General features: G+C 45.8%; 1 protein-coding gene and 1 long non-coding RNA gene across 3 annotated transcripts in view; both read right to left on the reverse strand.

Annotated features, from left to right (window-relative positions):
* The window catches only part of LOC122200680, a 34,206-nt gene extending 25,731 nt beyond the window's left edge, over positions 1-8,475 (reverse strand). The window contains exons 1-2 of the long non-coding RNA XR_006193893.1: positions 7,986-8,475; positions 7,095-7,280 (exon numbers count right to left, since the gene is read on the reverse strand). This is a non-coding gene — a long non-coding RNA (uncharacterized LOC122200680). The remainder of the gene's footprint in view (positions 1-7,094; positions 7,281-7,985) is intronic.
* KIRREL3 (kirre like nephrin family adhesion molecule 3) overlaps positions 1-22,151 on the reverse strand; it is a 547,667-nt gene that overhangs the window by 480,161 nt on the left and 45,355 nt on the right. The window lies entirely within an intron of this gene.

The raw sequence follows: 22,151 nt of genomic DNA on the forward strand, positions 1-22,151 counted from the left end.
ATCATCTGAAGTGGGGCTCGAGCTCAGAGATGCGAGGCTGGAGCTCACCCAAAGCAGGACTCGAACTCACGAACCGTGAGATCATGACCTGGGCGGAAGTCAGACGCTTAACGACTGAGCCTCCCAGGCACTCAGTACTCATCGTGTGAATAACTCGAGTAAGGAAGGGAAACAGCCATGTACCGATATTCATTCTTCCTCATGACATCATAGGAAAGACTGTCACCGGTTTGCAGATGTTAGCAACAAGGGAGGCAAGGCGGAGTCCGCCCCTCACAGCCAGGAGGAGAGGAGCAGAAGTGGTTTGCAGAACCGTGGCGACCTGCCGCCCAGACTGCTGTGGAGGCTGTGCTCCAAACCTGCATGGGTGTGGACACGGCACTCTTGTCCCCAGGAGGGTAGGAGGATTTCATTTCCACAGCTACCCGGAGAAGGAAATCTGTCATCACCCTCAGCAGACAGCCAGAGAAGAAGAAAAAGAATAAAAATGTATCAAGGAGGCTGGGTATTGATTTTCAAATCCTGGCTGACAAGAAAATGATTTGGGTCCATTTCCATTTTGCGGCTGAAGCCCGGTGCTTTCTCTGCCTCTGTCTGACCCCTCGGAGCAGAGTTCATCAAGAATCTCCCGGGCTGACACTCTAATCCTGACTTTCAAAGAGCCTCTCCCCGGTTTGTCTAGAAGAAGCAAGGACATGTGTGCAAGTGGTACAGTGTGGCTTCCTGAGTCTCATCTGGGAAGCAGTCAAGTGGGCCAGTTCGGGGGCCGGTATTTCAAGGCTGATTTAGAATAGTGCGTTTTAAAAGCCCTGCTTGGTCTCACCCAGATATGACCACGACCATCAACATTCATGTCCTGATGGAGGTTTTCGGCCCACACACAAGGACAAGGTTCAAGGCAGGCAACCTAACAAGCCCTGGGTCTTGCCTTGGGCAGTCCCTGCGACAGCCTACTCCCCGCAGGTACTTCCCACCAGGAGCCGTGCATCTGCCGTGAGCTTCTTCTCTCTGCACGACGAGAATTCTAAGTAAGGGCAACGGGCCTATGTATTTAATTTACTTGTAAGTGAACAGCTTCTGTGTGTTAGAAAAAAAAATTAACTCAACCTATGAATTTGTAATTGCTTGAGATTTCACCTCCTGGCCACGCTTCTCTTCCTATGGAGTTATTAAAACCCACACAATACGGTCTAATAATTTATTAATAGTCAACATAAATAGATAACAGCTCACATAGCCATAATAGCCATTGCATGTGAAATAATGAGGGATTATTTAAAAGGCACTTCACTGGAGAGGAGGAAGCATGGCCGTTCGAGTCTAGAACCACTGTTGTGGCAGTCGATACGCTCATGTACACAAGGCCTTCTTGACTGTTCACTGGCCTCCACTGTGTCACTAGTTCCCCATGTCCATTTGGAAGGGGTGGGGTACCGGCCAGTCGTTGCTTAGCAGAAGAGGACATCCACATTAATGGGAGAGGAACAAACCATGTCTTCATGGAACAAAGTACAAAAAACAAAAAAAAACAAACAAAGAAACCCATACTGGAGTAGAGTAATTATCACGGAAAGGGCCTCAACAATAATACATCTTCTGTCTCTCCATTGAACTTTCTACCATCAAACCCTGGCATGCCTTTCTCTGGCGGTTCCTTCATGCTAGCACCTTGGGAAATGAAGAAGGGAGCCTAAAGTCACCACGGCTTAATGAGAAACTCCCCATCCCCTCTGCCGCAGAGCTCCAATGGTCAGGCCCCGCCTCCCACCCTGCTCGTCACATGATCTTCCCTGGAGACCTCCTCTGTACTCTTCTTGAGTGTTTTATGAAACTTCAAATCGAGGAACAGATACTTGGCAATCAGATCGGAAGGAAGACCGATCTGATTTTTATTTTGTAGGTGACCCTATATGTAAAGAAATCCTAAGGGATCTACGAAAAAATTACTAGAACTAATAAATGATTTCAACAAGGTCGCAGAATAGGAGATCAATATACAGAAATTAATTTTCTTTTTGTATACTGGCAATAATCCAAATTAAAAAAAATTAAGAGAACAATCCCATTTTCAATAGTATCAAAAACAATAAATCACTTAGGAATAAATCTAACCAAAGGAGTGAAAAATTCATATGCTGCCAACTAAAAAACATAATTGGGAGAAATTAAAGAAGTTGTAGATAAATGAAGAGACATTCCACGGTCACGGACAGGAGATTTGAAAATATTAAATGGCGGGGCACCTGGGTGGCTCAATGGTTAAGCGTCTGACTCTTGACTTCGGCTCAGGTCATGATATCACAGTTCCCGAGATCAAGTCCCAAGTCTGGCTCGGTGCTGACAGTGTGGAGCCTGCTTGGAATTCTCTCTCCCTCTCTCTCTGCCTCTTCCTCTCCCTCTCTCTCTCTCTCAAAATAAATAATAAGCGTTTAATATATTAAATGGTAATTCTTCCCAAATTATTCTAATTAGAAACACAATCCCTATAAAAATCTCAGCAGGTTTTTTTTTTCAGAAACTTGACACCCCAATCTCAAGATTTATATAGAAATGCAAGAAATGAAGAAGAGCGAAAACAATTTTGAAAAAGAAGAAAGTTGGGAGTACTATGGATTTTACATTTCCTGATTTTGAAACATGCTACAGTAACCCACACAGTGTGGCTTTGACATAAGGATAGACATTTAAATCAATGGAACAGAATTGAGAGTCCAGAAGTAAACCCTTACATTTATGGTCAATTGTTATTTTTAAAAGATGTCAAGGCAATTCCATGGCAGAAGAATAGTTTTTTCAACAAATGGTACTGAAACAGTTGGATAGTCACATGCAAAAGTGTGAATTTAGACCTTTGCCTCACACCACAATAATTTACCCCAAATTGATATGGACCTAACTGTTACAGTTAAAACTATAAAACTTTTACAAGAAGACATAGTAGAAAACCATTGTGACCTTGGGTTAGGCAGAGTTTCCTGATAAACAACAAAAGCATGATCCATAAAGGAATGCATTAAGAATCTGGATTTCATCAAAATTAAAAACGTTTGCACTTCAAAAGACACCATTACGCAAATGAAAAGATAAGCCACACAGTGGGAGAACGCTTTGAAAATCATATACTTTTGATAAAATAACTTGTATCCAGAACACAGAAACAACTCTTTTCAAAAAATCAATGATAAGAAAGCAAATAACCCAACTGAAAAATGGGCAGAAAGAGAATGAGAAGACAAGTCACAGACGAAGGGAAAATATTTGCAAAAGACATAGTTGACAGAGAGGACTGTTATCCAAAACATACAAAGAACTTTTGAAACTCAGCAATAAGAAAATGAACAGCCTGGTTAAAACATGGGCAAAAGACCTGAACAGGCACCTCACCTAAGAAGATATACACGTGGTGAATAAGCACATGAGACGATGGTCCACCTCATGTGCCACTGCAGAACTGCAAAATAAAAAGAACCAAAAGATGCCGCCATACACCTATTCGAATGGTCAAAATCCAAAACACACACAGCAGCAAGAGCTGGTGAGGATGTGGAGCAAGAGAACTCTCACTCATTGCTGCTGGGAATGCAAAATGGCACAACCATTTTGGAAGACTGGTTGGCAGTGTCTTATAAAACTAAACGTACACTTATGATCCAATAACATACTGATATTTACCTAAATGGGTTGAAAACTTATGTCCACACCATAACTTACACATATGGCAACTTTATTTATAACTGGCAATACGTGCAAGCAACCAAGATGTCCTTCAGTAGGAACGGGTAAATGGATACATACATGTACATCCATACAATGGAATAGTATTCGGGGCTAAAAAGAAAGCTGATGAAAGCCATGAAAAGATCTGGAGGACACTTAAAATGCATATTACGAAGTGAAAACACAACTACAACCGGAAAAGGCTACATACTTTGTGAATGACCACATGACATTTTGGAAAAGGCAAAACTATGGAGATGGTAAAAAGATCAGTGGTTGCCATGGACTGAGGGGAAGGGCAGATCAACAGGTAGAGCATAGAGGGTTTTTAGAGCAGTGAAACTACTCTACAATACTGTCATGGTGGATCCATGTCATCATACATTTGTCGAGACCCGCAGAGTGTATAACACCAGGAGCGAACCCTGTAATGTAGACTATGGACTTTGGGTGATGACGTGTCCGCGAAGGTTCATCGACAGTAACAAATGTAACAATCTGGTAAAAGGTGGAAAATAGTTGGACAGGTTCTTAAAATGTTAAACATAAAGTTACATGACACAGCAACTCATTTCCTAGATCTCTATCCAAGAGAAAGGAAATATGTGTCCACAAAAGACATATATATGAATGTTCACAGCAGCATCTTCATAAGGAGCAAAAAGTCATAAGGAGCAAAAAGTGGAAGGAACTAAAATGTTCATCATCAACTGTTCATCCGTACAAAAATGGACCAACTACTGATAGCTACGATGTGGGTGAACTTCAACAACATGCTAAGTGAAAGAAGCCAGACACAGAAGGCTACATATCGTACAATCCTGTTGGTGGGAAATGTCCAGAAAAGGCAATCTAGAGACAGAAAGTAGCTTAGTAATTGCCTGGAGCACGGTGAGAGCGGGTGGGGTTGTAGAGATGGCCTGCAAACGGGCAGGAAGGATTGTTCAGGGGAGACTGAACTGTTCTAAAACTGGATCGTAATAACGGTCGCACAACTGTGTCAGTTTACTAAAAATCATTCGATTGTACACTTAGCGAATTTTATGGTATGTAAATTATGCCTCAATAAAGCTGTTAAAGATAGCAGATGCTTATTAAGGATGTCATGAGGGTACAAGAATAGGAGGGCACACATTAAGAAGACTACCTATGATTAATGTAACATCACCCCATCACTGGTGAATGAGCCTTTCAGGAATACCTCCTGCTGGGCACTAGAAATTCACCATATTTACCTAGAAACATAGCCTTCCACTTACATCAAGCAGAGACAATTGAAGTCACCAAGCCCAATTCAAGCCTCATCCCACTAGCAAAATGAAACGGGTAACCCGCAGCTTGGTCAGAAAGAGGCTATGACCTAGGAGCCTGTACTAAAACAACCATGGCCTCCAGAATGTCTTCCATTCATCTCGGTGGGGGTTAAAAGGCCTGAACAATAGAGTTATCACTTACCCAGTTGACTGGCCTCTCGTTTGTACAAGAGCTAGAGTAAGGAGAGTAACTTACTTTTGTGACGCTCTTACAAAATGCTTTAACATACACTCGTCTGTCTGTTCTCACAGCAGCCCCATCGGTGGATGTGGGACGAACACCACTGGCTGACTGGCCTGACCCTCATCCAGTCGCAGTCAAGGAGATGTGAGTGTACGTTTACCGGGTGGGCTCTGGGAAAGCTTTTCCTCTTTCTGACACAGAGAGGCTGATCTTCTGTCCCTTCCTCTTCCCCCTTCTATGTGCCTAGAGCAAGGCATTTCTAAGAATTAGAAAAGTCAAGGACCACGAAGGGAAAAGCTGGTACAAAAGGGCCCAGAGAGCCCCAAAGATGCTCGTCCTGACACAGTCAAGCTGCCAAACCAACTGCGACAGCATATCCTGGAAGGCTCGGTAAGTGAGGGGGTGTTACTTCCTGCTTGTTTAAATCACTGTGCTAGGCTTTTATTTTTACTGGTTGTTGCGAAACCTCTCACTACCTGGTTAAGGCAGAAGTCATTAGCTGCACTTCACAGACGCCCAAGCTAAAGCTTTGAAAAACTATGCCACTCAACCAAGGGCAAGCTGCCAGCAACGAGAAAAACAGGAACGTGTACCCAGCTTTCTGAATCTAGGAATGTAATAGCCACAACAGAGACAGCAAAAAAAAAAAAAAAAAAAAAAAAACAACAACAACAACAACAACAAAAAACACCCGTTGAGCACTGAGTAGGTAGCAGGCCTCTGACTTCACTAGGTCCTTGACTTTTCTCTAATTCTTAGGACTCCGCGGGCCCGCTAGTATTATACCCATTTTATGGATGAGCATATAGAGATTAAGAAAGATGAAGTCAAAGTCCACATAGCTCTTAAGTGGTGGTGCCAGGAGTCTAAACTGGCATGTATCTTATCTGCTCTGAGGAGAGTCCAGAGGAGTAAAGCATACTCCCTGGGATTCACTGACCGGCTGATGGAAAGCATCATATACTTAGGAAATGGGTCTGGATGATCCCTAGTGGGATTCAGGTTGGCTAGCCAAACTCATCACCCTTGCGGGGAGGCGGGGGGGGGGGGGTTCTTACTTTAAATGCGTTACTAAAGCAACTTTCTGGACACAATTGTCCTTTCACTGCTCACGACCACTCTTGTACTGTCAAGTTCACCTCTTCCAGGAACCCCTCCCTGATTGCAGGCATCAGAGGGCATGAAAGGGAGTTCTCCACGGGAGATGTGAGATTCTGCTTCTTTCTGGAGAGAGGGGTTCAAATTCGGGGCCACTTTTTGGCAGCACCGGCCTGACAACAGCAATCTGGAGCCCAGAGTAAGTACCAGGAGAAGGGAACCCCTACTTCGGGGGTGAAGACATGGCTGCCGGAGCAGGGGCTGCAGGGAGAGAAGCGGCTCTCAGCCAGCGCCAGGCACAGGTTGCACGCGCCACCAGAGGCGGTTGCCATTCGAAGCACAGAATGTATAGCGTGTCCCACACTTGAGGTGCCACGGGGGCGTGCGCGTGGGGTCGGAATTGGGGCCAGAGTGGTAAAAAGTAACTCAGAGGGATTTAGAGATGTTCACGGCGAACCGCCGTCGCCTTTCAGGATAATGTCCCCCTCTTCTGAGACGGGGCTGCAACCCCATCCATGTCCATCAGGCCCATATGGGCTACCAAGCCTTTAAGAGCTTAATTAGTTTTTCTCTCTGGGTTCCCTGCCTCCCCAGCAATGACTGAGTACCTGATTCGCTTAAACAGGGGGCATCCAGCATTGATGCCTTTTCAAGGGATCGTGGAATTCTGGGTCAGGGAGAAGCCAGGTCTTCAGGACGGTTCGGCGAGGGCTCGGCTGGTGCCGCCCAGGGGCTCCCCGCCTCCCCCAGGCTCCGGCGCTAACAGGCCCTCTGCTGCCCACCTGGAAGCAGGTGCCTCCGACCCTCTCTGACTTGTGGGGTGACAGTGGAGAGCTGAATATGGAGAACTGGCCGTGTTTTCGTGAGCCTGCTCTCCTGGCCTCAGACACAGTTACGTCGGCCCGAACCTGCTCATGCCTCCGGAATGGTGCTGCTCCCTTACACGTGATTGGTCCAGCATTTCTACTCTACAAGGAACGAAAAGGTACAGCCAATCTCATCTCCATGAAAGCAATGCATCTTCCTGGCCAGGTTATCATCCCGTGTCCTTCAGAAGTGCATCTTTCTCCCCAGGGTCATTCTGAGCGAGCCACAGGGTCACAGGAGAGTCTTGGGAAGATCAGGAGGAGAAACCCAGTGGAAAGAATAATCCGAGTATGATCCTGGGAGCTTCAGCTCCTCAGACTTCTCACCTCTTCCCGGAACACAACCCCTTCCCCCCCTAACCTGCTGCACCTTCAAGCTTGAAGCTCTTCCCAGACTCCACCTCTAGGGATAAAAAAAGGACTCTCTCAGATTATTGAACAGACCAGCAAATGCTCACTCCCTTAGGACAGGAGGCAGTTTGGACCACAGGCAGGTCAGAATGTCCGGGCACTTCCACAAACAGCCTTCCCCCCACCCCCAACAAAGGAATATCAAACATGAAACAAACCAGTGTTCTCCCATCAAAAACATCGTAACTCATTTAACATTGAGGTTTTTTTTTTTTTTAATCCTTTTTACTAGATTAAAAAAAAAAACACAATAGTTGTTTCTTTCCTTTTATTTCAGCAGGGTTCCAGATAATAAAAAGATTTATAATTAAGCCAGTAGATTTACTTTTGCTATGCTGCCCTAGATTATGAAAAAGTATAATTATATGCAATTAAAAAATGAACAGTATTTCTTACCAGAGCGAAGCTTGAAAAGTCATTATGAATCCATTAGCTCAGCAGACCTTACAAATGGCCTTCACTACTCCGGACTTCATTTAAATTTACAACATTGAGAAGTAACTTCTCCCCGTTTTGATGGACTGTGTGTGTGTGTGTGTGCGCTCACACATGTGCGTGTTCATTCTCTGCTTTACCAAGAGGAGCCACACACTGATCTTACGTGCTAAGGCCATGTTCTTAATATTGAGTTTGCCATGTTCTTCCGGTCACGTGGCTCATAAGTGCTGCACTTCGGGAATCTGCCAGCTGGAAAACTGAGGGATGGTCTAGAATTCTTCTAACTTACCCTTGTGCCTACCTCCTACAGGCAGTGATATAGTGCTTTATTGCTGACAGCACAAATGAGGCCATGATTGTCACAATGCTATCTGGACTTTGCTCTGGTCCCCTCCTCTCCTCCAGCTACATCAGCCTGAATTGTTCCCACTGAATTCACTTATGGCTGGGTTACTGTGGAATTGCCACACTTATCCACATAATTACCTAGCATGATGGGTGCTTTATCTCTCGACTACCAGGGATAACACATACAGGAGAATTGATCTAGATAATCCTGGCACCATTCACGACTTTATTTCAATTGAGCCTGCATGTTTGACAAGAAGTTGTAATTATTGAAAATTTCATCTGCATTAAGATAATGGATCTTACCCAGAAGTCCATTTTCTCTTGTCCCTCAACATTGGAATCACCCTCAGCATCATCACTGGCAGGAGCCCAGGGGTTATAGCAAAAGACAAAACAAAAAACCTCCCAGAAGCCCTCTATCACCGTTTTTTTTTTTTTTCATTTTTTTTTTTTTTTTTCATTTAACTGGCTATCCTCGTTCGCTGATCTTTCCACCTGCTTCTGTGTTTGCCCGATGACATCAGAGCCTTCAGTAGTGGCTCCAACTCTGGCTGATAATCAGAATCACCTGGAGGCAATGTAAAAAATATAGGTGAATAGTAACCTAGACTTTCTGAATCAGAAGTTCTGGGAGTAGGGCTTGGGAATCGGTCTATCAATGACTCTCCAGGTGATTCTTAGGCAGCCAGCCCCACAAGGTACATAAATTGACATTTACATCCCTCCAGCCCAGATGAGGGGCTGGGCACACTCAGGTGGATGGGAGAGAAGGCCCATCTCTGGTCATTTCCCTGTTGTCTGGAATTCATCCTCTTTGAGTATTCAGGTACCAGCCTCGATGAACAAGGATCCCAGGACCAGACCCAGACACCTCCCACCCTCGCAGCCTTCCCTGAGGGGGCTGCTCCCATCTCAGGTGATGCGTCCCTAGAGCAAGATGGCAGGTGTCCCAGGTCTCTTTCTCAGTGCAACTATAGCTGCTCAATGGACACCAGCTTTCCCCTCGGCTCTTTCCCAATTCTTAGATGTTTTAGTTCCAACGTGCGCTTAATTCACCACCAGCCTCAACACATTACCTAAAAATTAAAATCCTGCAGCTCTCCAAACTGAAAGACAATGAGGGTGCCAGAGAGCAACAAAGCACTGGAATTCAGAAGATCTGGCCTTTAACCCCAGCTTTGCCATTTTCTGGTGGCCTAGCCTTGCAGAGGTCACTTCTGTTTTCCAGGCTGCTGGTTTTTCCACCTGGATAGTGAGAAAGGTTGGGCCAGATCATGTCCAGATTCCTTCTAGTTCAAGTATTCTGTAATACGACATCCTTCAAGGAGGCTCCACACATGTTCTTCCAATGATTGATACTTCTGCATGCGACATCACTAAGGAGATTTATAACTGTGGCCAAGATACTGAACTCTTCGAGCCTTACTTTACTCATCATAAAAATGGAATGACAGTATTATCAAGCACTTAGTTGAGTAAGGGTTAAATGATACATGCATCTAAAACCCCTAGTGCCGGGTCTGGCACCTGGTAAGCACGGAGTACATGTTATGTGACATTGTCACCATCATCATCATCACCGTCACCATCATCATCGTCATTATGACAAGATCTCTGGTGTTCTAAAGGGCTCACTCACACTGGCCACTGTTTCACCCTGTCGAGATAAAAAAGTGACCTCACGAGCCTGGTAATAAGGAATCTGGACATTACCCTAGCCCTGGATTCAGAAAACAGGCTGAGCCATTCTGTGAAAGCCTAGGTCCCATCCTCTCCCTTGCTCTTCCAGCTGGAGAGGGCCACTCAAGCACCACAGAGTGGCAGCCAGATGGGGACAGTGACCTGCATTCACCCTGGGAATCTTGTGGCACGTGCTGGAGAGTGTTTTTTTTTTTTTAATGTTTATTTATTTTTGACAGAGAGAGAGACAGAGCATGAGTGGGGAAGGGGCAGAGAGAGGGTGACACAGAATCCGAGGCAGGCTCCAGGCTCCGAGCTGTCGGCACAGAGCCCGATACGGGGCTCGAACCCACAGACCGCCAGATCATGACCTGAGCCGAATTTGGACGCTCAACCCACTAAGCCACCTGGGCGCCCCCTGGAGAGTGTTTTGTACATCATTTTAATGAATCGGGTCCTTCAGTGAAATGCAATCTCAGAGTCTTAGAGGTCTCCCCCGGCTCTCTTTGCGTGGCCACTCCGAGAGCAAAGACTCTTCCAGGGGGCTCTCCTTGAGTCCCAAGGCTTGTAGGGAGGCAGCCTCCTCCTTCAGACCTACGGCTCTCAATGCAACCTCATCTTCCTTCTCTCCCTCTCTCTCTGAGTATCTCAAAACCAAGTTGTTTGTAAACTCCCTCCACCAAATGGCTCTGTTACACGGGCTCGGCTCATTAACATGCAGGCAGTAAAGTACGGCAGGAGCTCCGATTTGTCATATTAAGGAGACTATATTGCTGTGGAGAGAAACATTAAAGGATTTTATTCTAAGATATCCCCCCTCCACCCCCCCCCCCCCACCCGGTGCAGACAACGTCTCTTGGGACAAGCTCTGCTTCCCTGCTCTCATTTGCACAGATTTCTGATAAATGTTCCCATCAGGGCCATAGGCCCCAGTGCTGCACCACTGGCCCTTTCCCTTGGGGGTCTCGGGGGTTGGCTTTTGAGATGGCTTCGGGCCTTGGGCAGCCACAGCGGTAAAACATTCATCTTCATTCCTTCTCTCCTCTTACCCGCTAGCTGACAGCGAGACCCCGTCCCAGGGAGGGCTGGAGGAGATTCTGTCTCTACCACTCAACGCCTCCCTCTTGGAACTAATCGCGGCTTTTCTCTGCCCTTCTCCATACAATCTGATATCATTATCGCCAACATCATCAAAAGAAGGCCCCTTTGTAGATTGCATTGTGCAAACCGAAGAATTACCTAGACATGGCCGACTTTGCCTATTAGGAACGTAAGAGCATATTTACACGATACCATGGCACACGGGTGAAGGATAAGCCCAGGACGAGATTAAATCAACAGACCGAAAGATAAATGAACAATAATGCATTAATATCGAATACATATCTGAGGTTAAGTGCCATGTGGGTTGGAAGGCAGGGCAAAGGGCACGACTGCAGGGTCAGTGGGACCAGAATGACAGATGTGAGGGGTCAAGGGCAGGCATTTCCTCCAAGGGAAGCATTAAAGATCAATCTCCATAAGTGGAAGGAAGGCCATCCATGGTCCCCTATGTGCTCTTAGTTTCATTAAAATTCTGTTCTGTTGAAAACAAAGGGGAAATGGTTGCTCTGAAGGTTTGGCAGGGGAGAGTGATACACTATCACTGGATTCAGGCTAGGTGGGGACTCCTTATGTTTTGTCGTTGTGATGGAGTACAGCTGACGTGCAATGCTACATTCGTTTCAGGTGGGCGACATAATGACTGGACAATCCTCTATGTCAGACTGGGCTCACGACAAGCGTAGCTACCACCTGGGGGACTTCTGGATTTAGAAATATCAAGGGCCAGCCGGGGAACTCTGTCCAGGGCTCACTGTGAAGAAAAGAGTCATGCTCAAGGCTGGCAGGAGGAAGGCAAGGTGAAATTTCCTCAGAGGGGATGAGGCTCCTTTGCAGCTGAAACCGTCTGGAAGACGTAGGGCTCACCCTGGGCCTTCTCGGAGCTGGCTGAGCAGACCTAAGACATGACTGAGGCCCACACTCTGAGACTTGAGTGGGGAAGCCCAAGTGGGGCACCTTGTGCCCCACCACCCCCCAGTCAACACCTGCATGCCTGGAGCGAGCGACGCCAGCCTCCCGTGGTTCCTCCTTCAGTCTAGACTGGAGCAGAGTTGGAGAGAACTGAATTCCCTCCTCCATTGCTCCTGGGGCTGCTAATTCATAGTTGCATTAGCTTTCATTTGGATAACAGCATGAGGGATTGTCAGATATTGGCTCTGACCAAATTTAATCTACAGGCTGCGCTCTGCCCTCTTTCCACTTGCCTTTTACTCAAGACCCTAATGAAGAGATTTATCTGATTGGTTTACCGGAGTCCTATCTGGAACGAGTAGCTCCAGCCCTGTGCGCTCCCACCTCTCCGCTGTCCACTCCAATCAAGAACGGGGGCTCTCGCAACTCTCTCAGTTCTGAAACAAATTAAATCTCACTGACAGACTCTATCTGCCTCGAGTTCTCCATTACGCTTCACTTTGGGTTTGCCTTCACGGTGACAAAACTGCTTTGACACGTTCGAAGATTCTCAGGGCCCTGTTCTCTGCCGTCCCCACCCCTACCTCGCTGCTGTCCGGTGTGATTTCTGTAACGACAAGACCCACCACTCAGACTTCCCTGGCGTCAGCAGCTACTCTGCTACCTATCAGCGACATTCAGCCCCCAAGTGCGACATGACGGGCTGTGTCGGGGGCGGCGGGAGAATACCTCCGCTCGCTCCCTGGAGGGTCCGCAGAACCATTTCTGCTCCTTTCTTCACCCTCCTTCCAGCCAGCCCATCCAGGCCTTTTGAAAGAAGTCATTCCCCGCGCCCCGCCCCCCAAACCGCCCCCACCACGTCTCCACAAGGTCCCTAGAAGAATGTGGCCTGGGGCTGTTCAGTATCTTTTCAGTCTGCACCTGCAATTTAGCCAGTCTTTAGATATGTTCCCCCAGGTGGTGGGGAAACAGATCTCAGGTCTCCCCTGGTGCCTTCAGGGGAAGCTGCTAACCTACCTCCACCCTAATAGCCTCATTAGACTCACCACAGATGTTCCCCCTGCTGCACTGGGCTCCTACACGGAAGCCTTCTCATCTCCCTGAGGCAGCTGCAGAAGAGGGGGACAGGTCCCAAGCAGGCCACCATCATGACTGTGACAGCAAGCATGTTGGTGATTATAAATTCTCCGTTTTCAAGCTTCTGTTAGTGCTTTGAGAGTTGCTTTAGTGGAATTAATAATTGAATGGTGTTGGTTATAGCCATCACTTGAGGCCCATTACAGTCCCTTTTAGCTCTAAAATTCTTTTCATTCATGGATTCATTCATTCATTCATCAAATACCTATTGAGTACTTGTCATGTGTCAGGTCTTTCCCTAAGAGTTCCCTGGATTCAAGCCCCAAGGGAAAGGGGTTATAGCAAACCAGGATGGAAAGGGCCATGAGACTGGAAGCTTCTTGGATGCAGGCCCTCACACACCCTTCCCACTTCTTGCTCTGCTGTCCCCCAGGGTCCCCAAATCTTCTCTTCCCTGGTCCCTGCATCTATGCAAATCCCCTCGGATTAACCAGCACACCAGCCATAAACAGTAAGGATGGCCTAAGGAGCAGAACTTCCACTCCCCCCCCCAACAAATGCCCTGATTCTGATGGTGTTCAGGAAAGCCCCCCAACCCAGAAAGTGCCACGTTAGCATGTGGATTATTTTGAGCTGAAGGCAATTGAGTCCCTGAGGGCTGAAGAGAAACTTTTCTCCCACCCTTAACCACACAGAAGAATCCAAATTGGGGGTCTTCCCCAGAATAAGGGTTATTAACAGATCAGTTTTTCTCGGAGTGGCCCATCTGTATGGCAGGGCAAACATCTAATTACCAAACATCTGTTCCTCTTATGGTCCCATGAAGTACACTCCTTTCCTCTGGACTCCCAGACTCTTACCCCTTCCACTTAGTTTCAGGATGACATATATACTCCATGCTGCCTGATGGTCTTTGGAATTTCCTTGTCTATGTGGATGTCCCATTATACACACCTGTAAAATTTGGTTTTCTCCTGTTATTCTGTCTCGTGTCAATCTGATTCCTAATCCAGCTACAAGGACCTTCAAGGGGATGGGAATTCTTGCTCCTCAACACCTCCTTCATCTCATTCCCATCACTTTTCACATGCCTTTCCCACAACCTATCATGACTGCTGATACATCAAGTCCTCTCCAGCTCTCAAATCCCGGGCTGGTGTTTGAGAAATTCAGGTGGAGTCCGGAATCCTACTTGGAACCATCAAGAATTCTACCTCAGAACCCACAGCCCTAGAATTTGGGCTCAACCCCCTTGTGACGACCCCGACCTCAGATTCCAGGCCTCAGGTTGTAGCTCTTCCTCCGAAAAGACACTGAAGCCCCTGGAGACTGCAAAATGAGAAAGTCACATCTTCCACGGTGGCCCCCAGGCTCTACAACTGGCTAGCCACCCTTGTCCCTGGAAGGGAAGGCTTGGTTGCTACCACCCTGAGAACTGCGTGACCTGGGTTATACTTCTGGTTTAGTCATCACACACTGGGTTGCCCAGCCCAAACCACCTAGCCTCCCTGGGCCACAGCATCCTCGTTAACAAAATGCCATGCTGCTACAGCGATTTCTACTTGGTCCCAAAAGGATTTATAGGCTGTGCCTATAAAATCTACAGGCTAGACTAGATGTTCAGTAAGGTGAGCTCCCACTTTAAAATTTCACAAGCGACTCACTTATTTAACCTATCTTGGGAGCATGTTTAATGCCAGCCACTATGATGGGAGCTCACAAAATATGCCCCAGCATTCACAGCAGTTCCCAGCGTGGTAGCAACAGGAGGGACATCGTTTACGTAGTAAGATCAAATGGCTACAGAAAATCAAATGCTTGCATATTTTAAAAATAAGTGCAGTAATAAGTGTGCTCATAATTATATTATATGTACCAGGCAATACATGAAATGTCCTACCTGGCTTTTTGCAACACAAAAATGCCCATATAGGGTAGATACGATTACACACACATTGTCCAATATTTATTCATGACAAGGATACGACAGACCTTATACTAGGTACTTGGGTGTCAGCACGTAGATTTTGCATAGCTGGGCCCAGAGGGGTTAAATAAATTCCCAACCACATAGCTAGCAAGTGGCAGAAAGGACCAGAAATCTAGTCTGCCAGGCTCTAGAGCCTAAGCTCCCAAATGCTAACTATCCTACTTACCTCAGGTTGGTTTTATGATCTTCACAATGCCAGCCAAAGCCAGTGTTTTCTGAGCCAATAGCTTACTCCCTCCTATTGTCCTTTCCTCACTCAGCTTCTCCTACTCATGAGTGAACCTTCCCCATCGCGATCTTCTACCCATGAAATAGCCGCTTTGTATTCTCTCCGCTTCACCGGTTCTCATTTCCAATTGCCACCTGAACGCTGCTATTTTCTTCTTGTCTTCCACTCTTTGCTTTCTCCTTCACCTCTCCTGTAACTCTGCAAAATATCTGTGAATTGGCTAAACTGAAGGACTCTACCATGGTCTGATTCTGGAGGCACAAACTGTGAACTCCTTTGAAAATACTAGCTTCATATTATAGAACCCGGAGCAGAAGGAGACACAGGGAATTACAGAACAACCTTCAGTGAAGCCAGAAATGTGGGTGGCTTGGCAGGTTTTGAGACTGGATGGCCCCTTCCTATCTTGAAATCACATTTGATTGGGCGGTGTGGTGAAAAAGGAAAAGCATGAATAGCAACTGAATTGAGTTATTCATGAACACACTACATGCAAATACCATTTAAATATAAAGAGTCCTGAGTCAGGCTCTCATGTATCACGTGGGAGACAATATGGCAGACGGTGAAGAGATGGGTCTCTATAGACTGGGATAGGATGAGAAAAGGACCCTCTGGCTGTCCACATTACCTAAGGAAATCTGGAAATGTTAATTTCATGATGCACAGCATCATCTTAGTGACTTAACGACTTGCTCTTTCATACCAATCTGACGTCAGTGCAGTCTTGGGTCTCAGTCTAGACTGGTGACTCTTAGAAGCTGTGTGGTCATGTCAGCTGTCAGGAGGCATGATACCGGAATGGGAAGTGAACCAGCCCTCACATAACCATGATGCCGTGAGATGCTACTTGATAAAACATGGTGTCAGCCTCCTCAAGATTTTACTCTCATATCCCAACTGCTGCTTGGCTACCCCAAAACTCCAACACAGCTCATTATTTCATAAGAGGTGTTAAATATGAATTGTTCATTAGAACACATATTATTGGATGTTTAACTACCGTGTAATTGATTTTCTATCCATTGCCTAGTGGTTAACCCTCAATAAAGCTTTTTGTAATCAACTTAAAGTACAATACCTACCACGCTTGATAATCTTTCTCCTTTGATTTAATAAGAAACCAACTCTACATTATTGAAATTATTCTTTATCATTAAAAAAATGGTCAAGTTTCAAACACAGCATGAGAAAAACTCTGGATGCATCTGGGCCCCCCCACAGAAGGATCTCAGTGAGATCGAGAGCCCAGGGGGAGGGACCCAGAGACTCTTGTAACCACTGTGATATTCACTAAGGTCCAGGACTGTCACATCCTATGCTCATAGCTAGGAAGACAGTGGAATCGTTCTAGAACTGCCATGCAGGAAGTCAAGTTCCTGGTCCAGTGTGACAGATAGTATAGCTCTTCCTCAGGGTTGAGAGATCAAGAAAATTAGGAGAGGCTCAGGCTCTCCAAAGAACGTCAGAAACAATTAAGCATTAATATGCATTTAGAAGATCCATCATTCAGGACCTTTCTTCAGGGCTTTACCTAATGATAGTCCCTCACCCCCTTTAAGTCTTCCTAAAAAGCCTACCTCCTCAGGGAGCCTGCCTTGTCTTGATGGAAGTGAAAAAGCGACTGACCCCAACCAACCATAGGATAGGCAAAGTGGGGAAATGTTTCGTGGAGCCTCAGGAAAGCAGACGGCTGGGGCGGGGATAGCAATTCAGAAGCCAGTGTAGGAGACAGAAGATGGAAGACACCATTAGCTCATCCTCAAAAAACTCTAAAGTGTTCACAGAATCCCTGACCCTCCCAGCCTTCAACACACACACACACACACACACACACACACACACACACACACATATCATGACACATGATGAATGAATAATAAATAAAATAGTACATGGAAAGCTCTCAGAAAAGACGTAGGACAAGTGCTTAAAATGACAGCTACTACTGCCTCTTCATATTAACACTTATTATTCTACAACACGGTTTTTAATTCACTTTATCTCCTGACTACTGGCCATGGAAAGGAATATTACATTTTGATTCATTCATTCATTTAGTTCCTTAGCCACATTCCTCGATATGAATTTGTAGGCTCTGCAGGTATGATTTTTGGTGAGCTTTTAAAACATCTAACTCAATCTCTCTAGAAAGGCTTACATAAACAGGGTATTGTATGAGGCTACTGGCTACCCTGGATTAGAAATCTTTTCAAGGTAGTGAGTCTTCTGGCACAAGAAGCCAGCAAGATGCAGCAGAATGACCCCTAATTGGAACTATTGTAAAGGACATTCAGGTGATCTGTAGGCAGCTGGACTCTGGGGTCCCCTCCAGTTCTTAAACTTTATGATTCCAATTCTTCTAGAACACCGAGATAGTGATCCACAGGCAACGTCGTGTGAAGCAACATAAAGATGTGTTTCAGACTCAAACCATAGCGGGCTGCTCAGCTTCCTCCCTGGACGCTCTCAGCCTTGGAGATCAAAGGCTGAGCATTTCCCCATTCAGCCTGTGACAAAAGAGAGAGATCACCCCAGCAGCAAGCTGTTGTTAGACAAATAGGAATCCTCTTCTCAAAGGGCATTCTCTTCGGCATAGTGAGTGGGCAGCCTGCAGTATTTAGGACACATTCCTAAAATAAAATTCAGCGGCCACCAAATGACTCAGTGTAGGAGCCTTCATTCTCCAAGAGAGAAGGAGGGCTGCTAAGAATGGCAGGAACCACCCACAGATGGCCTGCACCAGTTGCAACAACAGATGCATACACAACACAGCCCTTTTCTCTGAAGCATCCAGCCAAGCTCACATCGAGTTCTCCACTGTGTACGTTAAAACCAAAATAAATAATCCAAGAAAATCTGCACATGTCTGTGTGTTTGGGGTCCAAGATAAATCAGGCAATAGGCCCAAGAGGAATTTAAGACATTTGGCCACTCTTCCCTTCTTCCTTTTGGTTATTTATTTATGGAAACCTAAGCATTAGATCACTTTCCAGCTTTAAAATATACAAGGATACCCAGTGCCCCTAACGTCAAGGCTAATCTCCATTGGCTGGTGTTTAAGATCCTTTGGAATCTGAAGCCATTTACTGAGATAATGTCATGTCCCTTAAATGCTCCAGCTCGACCAGGGTGGTCTCCCCACTGTGGCCGCCTTTCTCCTGTCACTCATTATTTCTACCTGTAAGTCTCTACTCTTGCTTGATGCATTACAAAGGAAGCTTACACTTTCCTCCTCCATGTAGGAAGACCTATCCTTCTCTGAGGTCCTGCTGAGGATGCCTCTACCAGTTGGTGTCGAGATGGGCTGATTTCTCTCTTTCCACATCTCACATTACACGGAAGAGGGTGGAGGTGGGGAGCCACCATCTGTAGATTTATCATTGGAATTCTAGGGTGCTAGGGCTGGATATTAGGAGTTTCATCTGCACAGAGCACTTAGACTCCTTGGTAGAAAAAGTGATAAAGCAGAACTTGAACTTAGAGGCCTCTTAGGGAAGAAGAATTCATCCTTCCAAATAAAGGGAATTTCCAAGACCAGCCTAATTTAGAGAGAGGGTTCCTGCCCCATGAGGGCAGAGAACTTACTCAGAGGTAGGAGAAAGTTCAAAGATATGTGTCCTGTTCAGAAAAACCAGTTTCCGGATGGCAGAGCAAAATATTCCCAATAGTGTCTCATCATTCAAGTCTTCTTTGGCAAAGCCCTAGAAGCATGTTGCCAGATACACAGGGCTAGGAGGGGTGTGGACAGAAATGTTTACTATATAGTCACTGTCCTGAAAACCCCTAGTTCAAAGGAAAGGCAATTTCTTCTGTGTGAGCTGGGTCTAGGAGACCTCATGTGCACAGAGGCATTTCAGTTGAGCACTGAAGGAAGGGTAAGTTTTAAACAAGTGGAAAAATAAGGAATGCCTCACCCTGAGAAAAGCTGGTGTCTTCTCTTGAACAGCTCACGCTTGAAATGTACACACTTAAATATATTCCCTCTTTGCCTTGAGAAGAAACGGAAGCATGGTAATGGACTTGGGCCTGCAGAACCCCCCAAGGAAGCTCCCTATGTAAACAGATTTTGAAAACTTGCCAAAAGAAGAATTGAGGATTCTGTTGAATATTGAGGGTACATTTTGAATCTGGTTCACAGGGACCTATGACTCCTGGCTGGTTGCATAACCTCTGCGAGCCTAAGATTCCTCATCTGTGAATACAGGACTAAGATCTTGGGGGACTGTCGTGAAGACTAAAAACATCTAACAAATGGTAGCTATTACAGAGAATGGTCTAGCAGCCAGTTGGGAAAGCGATACTGGGGCTGGAAGAGAGGTCAGAGAAGAAGGTACAAGTTTAGAAGTTGTCCACACAAGGGAGGAAGTGATGCTCAGGACAGCTGAGCTCCACAGAAGAGAGACAGGAATTCATGATGGAAACACTAAAACCAGACACATAGATACAAAGATCCATACATAGATAACATAGATACACAGATCTGAGGACTCATCTTTAAGGTTAGGAAGGAAAACAAATGGGCAATTAGTGATAAATTAGGAGGACCTGGAAGCCAAGAAAGAATCTCCAGAAATAAGGTGATCAGCACATTAGATGTAGCAGAGTTTCAGAGTTTACAACTGAATGTGGTGCCATATTTGGGGATTATGAAGATGGGGGGTGGGGAAGAGTAACTTCATTAACTTTCTCACGAATTGTTTTACTGGTGTGGTAGGTGCTACAGTTCAGTGAGTGGATGTGGGGTGGGGGTCCCAATCCAGCAGATCCGTGGAACAGCCTGAGCAGGTGCATTATTCGAAAAACTTTTCAGGTGATGCTGGGCATAGACAGATCTGAGAATCAATGCCTTAGACTGTAAAATAACTTGGCTACAAAAGGTTGAAAAGGACAGAAGGTAGAGGAACAATGAAAGTTTAAAAACAAACAGTTTTGTTCACTTATAACCTAGATTTGTTGGCCGCTCATAGCCTGCCGAAAAGAAGATAAAGACCAAAGACGCAAATGTGGGTCACGTGACCAGGGATGGCTCAATCAGTGTGTTTCCTACTGCTGCTGTATTAAAATGATCACAAATTCAGGGGCGCCTGGGTGGCTCAGTCGGTTAAGCGTCCGACTTCAGCTCAGGTCACGATTTCGTGGTCTGTGAGTTCGAGCCCCGCGTCGGGCTCTGGGCTGATGGCTCAGAGCCTGGAGCCTGCTTCCGATTCTGTGTCTCCCTCTCTCTCTGCCCCTCCCCCATTCATGCTCTGTCTCTCTCTGTCTCAAAAATAAATAAATGTTAAAAAAAAAAAATTGAAAAACTAAATAAATAAAATGATCACAAATTCAGTAGGTGAGAACAGCACCAATCTATTACGTTACAGTTCTGGAAGTCGGAACTCAAAACATTATCAGCAGGGCTGGGTTCCTTCTGGAAGCTCAAGGGAAAGTCTATTTCCTTGTTTTTTCTAAGCTGTACAGGCTTCCTGCATTCCTTGGCTCATGGCCCCACATCATCCAAGCTCTGCTTTGTTGCCACCTCCCCCTCTCAGACTCTGCCCCTGTCTTGTGATTACGTGGAGTCCACCAACATAATCTAGGAAAATCTCCCCATTTTAAATCGCATCTCCACCAAATCTCATCTGCAAAGTCACTTTTGACATGTAAGGTAACAAATTCACAGGCACAGGGGATTAGGATGTGAACACGTCTGGGGCCATCATCTGTCCACCCCAAGAGGTATAAAGGACATGTGCTAAAGATAGCCTTGGAATGGAGAAGCCACATACGCTTTTTAACATGTAGGATAAAATAAAAGAAACAGAAAAGACCTAACAATCTAGAGACTTGAGGCGGGTGCATCAGTAGACACACTTCAGGCATTTGATCAGGACCTTCATATGTTTGGATGTTTCTCTAATTAAGACGTAAGCTTCAAAGGGGCAGAAGCCATGTCTTAAAGTTGTAGCGTGACACCCGGAGCATCTGACTTTCTGCAGAACCCACAACAGACTCTCAATAATGCCTTACTGACCAATGTGAGGGTTGGCATAACGAGGAAGGCACGGGGGTATCTGCTACTGGAAGATGGGTGTCTTCTGCTTAGGAATGGCTCAAAGTGGTAGACAGTCCTAAAAAAGAAGACTGTTTGTGTCAGGAGGAACGCTTGCCTCCCTCCTCCTCCTCCTCACGGAAGGACTAATTGCACTTGAAGTGTTCAAGACAGTTGTGCCAATCATCATGCTGGCATATGAGACACTGGAGACAAAGCAACCAGAAGGAAAACTAAGCCTCTGAGTGATGGAAGGAAAGGCAGGAGTCACAAATCGCCTGGTCCAATCAATCCTGCAGAGAGGCAGAGGAATTGGCCAAATGTTCCCTGGACAGCCTTTTCACTTTATTGAAGTCTGTAGCAATGAACTCCTCTCGAGGGAAGAAGCAATCGGCCAAAGGAAAAGGGAAAGAAGAACCGAAATCATGCTACAAAAAAAAAAAAAAAAAAAAAAAGCCAGCTAAGACAACTATCTATATATTTATCCTACAAATTTGTCTTGTAAAAGGTTGAAATGAAGACAGGAGAGAGAGGAACAGTAAGGGTTTAAGCACCGATGGAGTTTTGTTTACCTGTTTCTGACTTAAACATGTTGATAATGCAAAAGAAGACCAAAGACATCAATGTGAGTTAAATACACGCACACACACGCACACACACATGCATGCACGTACACACACACTGGAGAGGGAGGAGGAGAGACCTGTCAATCCACCAAGTATGACGACAAACAAAAGGGCTGACTGTTGA

Source organism: Panthera leo, chromosome D1 (genome assembly GCF_018350215.1).
Source record: "Panthera leo isolate Ple1 chromosome D1, P.leo_Ple1_pat1.1, whole genome shotgun sequence".
In the NCBI taxonomy this organism is placed as follows: domain Eukaryota; kingdom Metazoa; phylum Chordata; class Mammalia; order Carnivora; family Felidae; genus Panthera; species Panthera leo.